This window comes from Pyxicephalus adspersus, chromosome 4, assembly GCF_032062135.1.
Source record: "Pyxicephalus adspersus chromosome 4, UCB_Pads_2.0, whole genome shotgun sequence".
In the NCBI taxonomy this organism is placed as follows: domain Eukaryota; kingdom Metazoa; phylum Chordata; class Amphibia; order Anura; family Pyxicephalidae; genus Pyxicephalus; species Pyxicephalus adspersus.
The window spans coordinates 29188494-29194493 of NC_092861.1; positions in this window are offsets into that span (position 1 = coordinate 29188494).

Here is a 6000-nt window from a genome sequence, read left to right on the forward strand (position 1 = left end):
AACGCTCTGTCTCTCACACGCTTTCCAGAGAAAACAAGTGATTGTGCCGACTCAAGCCAACCTACCTTATAGAAGCTGCTAATATGCAAAATTAAAAATAAAAACAAAAAAAAACAATTGGTAAAAATATGGCAGTTGTATCATTGTGTGTATTACATTGTTTTTTTTTTAGAAAATGAAATCCCATTCAGTAGCATTTACATCTACCTTACCCAAAAGCAGACTATATAGCTACTGTTTCCAAGTCCTACATTAATTTTCTTTTACAGGAAACACAACCTTTACATTAATTTCTCCAAGACATAAGTACACCTATTATCAACTGCTAATCAGTGGCAGTTATTGGTAACATTGCAGCACGAAATAGAACATGATATGTGATCTCTCTTCAACTGCTATTAGTAATGAGTAATGAGATCTTTTATCAGCTGGTTTTATATCACTTTAAATGCTTGCGTAGATGTGGCATTTCATAGGTAACTAAATATATGCAGTAATAGATATACTCTACATAATGCATAAATAGAAATGATTTTGGCAGAAATGAACATTACCTTTCATCACCTCTTCCTTTTTAATCTAGCATCTTCGGAGGGTGATTGCATTTTTTTTTTATATTTATTTTAATATTGTTGTACACTGTTAAACTGGTAAAACTGCATCAACAGCCCAACACCCGTACTTACCCAAAAAAGCCCCTCCCAGGCCTCTAAATACAACTCGTTTGAACTTAGCCAAAGGCATTCAATATAATATGTTTTTCCATTGTAATGTCACAGATACATTGTTGATTACACAGGTCAACAAAAAATTAGTTTTGATAATAATCAGAAACCACAGCAAACTTTTCTAAATCAGTTTTTCCAGTAGATTTCAGATCTGTTTTAAGTTTTTCCATAACACAGTTTTTGTACTAAAACGTAAGCACTATTGAAGTGAATGTTAATACATCTTCGGTGTGAAGTAAAATAAGGCACACTGTGGTATAGATCTACTGAACAGTGTCATTCAGGTACCATTGTTTCTTCAGAAATGCTTAGAGTAAAATTTTCTTGTGTACTCTTTGTCTGGATTGTCGCGGTCCAGCATCCAGCAGTAGTCAGCCATCATACTTTCATTCCAGAAACCTTGGTAGCTGTGCTCCATTACCTGAAAATCCTGGTGAAAACGTTCTCCTTGTTCAAGTGCAAGAAATTAATTTTTAATGACATTGGATAACCCAGTTTCTGGTATGAATCAAGCAGATTCTGATCTCCTTCCTTGTATGCAGGAGACTTACGGTTGCCCAGGAGATTTTTACGCAGCCACTTGAATGCATGAGAGAGATTGTTTGAAAACATCATCCTGCAAAACAGACTTGATCTGTGGCCCTATAAATATCCCTTCCCTCATTTTTGCAATGCTTATGTTTGGAAACCTCTCAACAAGGTACTGAAAACCCATGGAGTTTGATTTACCCATGGCCTTTACAAGGTTCTACATCAAGCCTAACTCGATATGGTGGAAGAAATATTTTATGCGGATCAACCAGAGGCAGAAACTTGACACTGCTTGTTCCGGGTTTATAGGTATCTTTTAGTTGCCAATCACGCTTGACATAATGGTCTCCCATAGATCGACTGTCCCACAGGCATAGGAAACAGCAATATTTTGTGAATCCTCCTGGCATCCCCATCAGCAAGCCAATGACCTTTAGATCCCCACAGATGCTCCACTGGTGTGTTTTATACTGGATTGCTTCAAGTAATAACTTCATGTTGTCATAGGACTCCTTTTGGTTAACAGGATGGGCAATCAGTAAACTTGGTTTGGAATTACCATTATGCAGTAAGACTGCTTTCAAGCTTCTTTTAGAGGAATCAATGAAGATACGGCACTCAGATGGAACATGGTCTTGTGAGAAACTGTTAAAGAGTGCTGTTATATCATGACAGTAGCACAGTGAGCCACCACTAGTGAAGAACGTTGTCAAGTTATGATTTCATTTTCTGTAGTGAGTTACATTTACACCCTTTACAAGCAAGTGCTTCTGTTTAAGCCTTGAAGCAAGAAGTTCTGCTTTGTCTTTGGAGAGATTTAGATCACAAACGAGATCATTCAGCTCTGCTTGTGTAAAAGTCTCTGGTTCTAAATCTTCATCGGCCAAGTAGTCAGGATCAGATGATTCGGGGTTGTAACTGGCTGCAACTCCAGTGCATTCCTCATCACCTTCTACAGAAGCAATTCCATCATGTGGTGGTACCAGAACTGGCAACATGGGTAACAGGCCTAATTGTAGAATCGAGGCTGGGATATACAATTTTGTACTTAGTTTTACCTGAGAATCCACTTTTGTTGACGCTGCGGTCCCACGGTTCTCTCTGCACCATCGGGATTGCAAATGGCATTGCTGCTTTACGCTGATTTAGCCAGTCACACAGTTTGTTGGAACAACTGGAACAGATGACATGTCGAGCCCAAGATTTATCCTGGTCACCAAGTGGACAGCCGAAATATAACTTGTATATCTTTTAAAATTCTGCGGTAATTTGGTGACGTTGTGCTTTCGTTGTGAATAAACCACACACGTAACAGAAACTGTCTGGATCAATAAGGCAATTTCTAGGCACGATGACAAAAGAAATCAATCACAGTTAGTGCAGTCTCTAACCTTAAAAAAAGAAAACTGTCATTAAATGTTGTAATATTTTACGGCTATTTATAACGAATATCACACAATATATAATTAGCCGCATCACAAAAACTTGCTAGAGAAAAAATGAACACAGATTTGAAATCCGCATCAAAAATAGTACAAAGCCCACATAAAATTATATCTGATGAAAATGACATGTTGACCTGTGTTATCCAAAGCAACATAATATATAAGGTGAAGACTTTTACTAGCCATTGCTAGCCTTCTGTGCAGTCAGTAGGTGGTGTAAAAACTCTGCTCAGGTCAGTGAATCCTATTTATATCCAAGATATTCCTCTGTCATATGAATCTCCAATACTCTTTTGTTATTCCTATATATGTGGATTTTTTCCAGACATTTATATTCCAGATATATTCAGAGATTTATTGCATCGATAGCAGAAGTAGCCCCAATTCAAGGAAATGTTTTACATTAGTTTATCATTGCACCGTTGATATTGGCACTATTATTGTATATATGGTGGGTAATCAAATTCTGTAAGTTACCTGCCTAGGGCTTATAATTTTGACTTTACATTGAGTCTTAAATTTTGTTAAACTTCAAACATCACAAAAATAAAACAAATGAGTACAATGAGTACAAATGAATAAAAACATTTAAAAGATTAAAAAACACAACCACTATATCAAGAGTTCATTACATATGTTGCTTTAATAGATCCACTCACATGAGTCTAAGCCTGCTATCTATTGAAGAAACATGTGGAATAAACTTTTCATATAGTGGGTGTTTGTTTTTTTGAATCCTTTGGATCTATTGTTCAGCATTCAGCCAGCTTTGTCCCCTAATATGAATAGCATCAATATTCTAAGGAGATATGAAGATGTAATTTCTAATTTGACAAGCTCTGCAATCATTTTGTGTTCTTCCTGCCCTTGTTCTTGAGGGGGCTATTACCACCAGAGATTGATCAAATATTAGATCTCATTTGATTCCTGAGGATGGCTCAGTTTATGAAAATGCATTGAATAATAAATGAGATTGGCATTCAAAGCTTTAAATGTTTTTATTCAGTGGTACATATGTTTAAGCATTATATATATGTTTTAGTATAATAAATATTGTGGTTTTTAGATTGACAAGTTGATCCGCTTATTCTCTGCCTTCAAAGTCCTTCGTTTTTTTCTCGGTTTATGTTACATTTGCAGGTATTACTAAGGGAAGTGTGGCTCTCTGAAATAGGGGGAGCCGATAATATCCAAGTTTTCCAATCTCCAAGGAAATTAATGTAATTTGTTTTGCACATCTTGCCATATCACCAATAAATGTTGGTGGAAACCATTTTTATCTGTAAATAACCAGCCCCTTCATCTCCAATCATCATGTATATAAGGATTCCCAACTGTGCTCCCTCCATCTATCTATCTATCTATCTATCTATCTATCTATCTATCTATCTATCTATTAGGTATTTGAGTCTAATGTTACTTCTAAATTTGGATATTAGAAAAATAAATTCTGTGATTTAGTTACGCATAGGTCTCAGCTGTATACATTTGCAAATACATGTACAAGGGTGTGAACATGCTACACCAGCTAGTTAAAGGTTGTAGACATGTCGTATGAGGCTAATGGAGCATGCTGACGTGCTACAGAAAACTGTCAGAGGCTGCAGACGTGTTACAGGAAACAATCAGGGGATGTGGACAATTTACAAACATGATACTGCCCTGCACATCTGAGACAGCATCTGGAGCAAACACCGTATAAGTTCCATGTATACTATACATTCAATGTTTTGTGAATAATGGTTAATTAGGAAAATACATATTTTGTATTTTGTAGAAATCTCAGTAAAGTAAATAGAGAAGAGGGGTGCAAATCTTGTTGATCTGTTTGGTCCAAATGTGGTTGGGCACTGCTATGGGGGACATTTATCAATGGCAATTTTAAAATACAAACACTGTACAGAGAAAAGAATATGTCTTTTTATGTGGCTTTAAGGGCAACAATAGAAAAATATATTACAGGTTTGGAGGTTGCCTTAATGCTGTAAGTTATGGAACATCATGATCTGAATGAAGGGATGCATTAACCGCCCCAGCGTTCTAATTATTAAAAAATGTACTTTACATTGTAGGCCTATAATTCTTAGGCATAACTCACCAAAATATGTCCAATATTTATTAAATGTAATAATAAACTTTAAATAAAAAAAATAAAAAATCTATTAAAACAAGGGTGCATAAAAATACTAAAACTTGTAATATATCTGTACAGTAGCATGTATATATATTAAATAAATTATATATATATATATATATATATATATATATAATATAATTTTTTTTATATATTATTTAAAGATTTCTTTGTGTTGGACTCAATACAGCTATTTTGTATTGAATCCAATACAAAATTATTTGAATTTCTCGCTCGTACCGACGCATGCACCGGCGTCACCGGGAAACCCAGGAGAACGTCTCTGCAGTCACCGAAGGAATCGAAGGAAGAAGACGTGTCCCGAGGACCTGCAGGGACCAGCAGGACAGCAGGAGATGACAACGGAACAAGGTAAGCTGTTTTTTTTTATATTTGGAGTGACCCTTAGTGGAATGCCGCTAGGGGGTTAACAGTGTACTGGGTGTTGGCAGATGTTATGACAGAAGATGATCATGTAGGGAACACTCCACACATGTGTAAGGTTTTATTTGTAAATCTAACAAAGATAACACTTGGTATTTTCAAATACAGACAAAAACAGAAGTAATTTAGTAGAAAGAAGAGAACAACAGAATGCAGCTATACAACAGAAGAAAGCATTGAACATACAGGAATTTGAAAAAGCACATCCTCTTTCAATTCTATGGTTTTATATATCAGGACATTAGATTTGCTAGTGTGCTTAGAATCACTGTCCTGTTGCTTGACCCAAGTTCAGCCGAGCTTTAGCTGTCACACAGATGGCCTTACATTTGATTCTTTGGTATACAGAGAGGTTTTAGGTTAACTCAATTACTACAAGGTGCCCAAGTCCTGTGGCTGCAAAACAAGCCCAAAGCATCACCTCTCCAACACCAAGCTTGACATTGACATTTGAGATGAATATGTTTGTGCTGATGCTGTGTTTGGTTTTCACCAAATGCGAAACTGTGCATTATGATCTAATATCTTCACTTTGGTCATGTCTGTCCAAAGAACATTGTTCCAGAAATCTTGGTGTTTGTTCACATGCAGCTCTGCAAACCTAAGCTGTGCTGCCATGTTCATTTTAGAGAGAGAGGCCATACGTGTTCAGTCTTTTTCTTATTGTACTGTCATGAACTTTAACATTTAACATGTTAACTGAGGCCTGTAGAGTCTA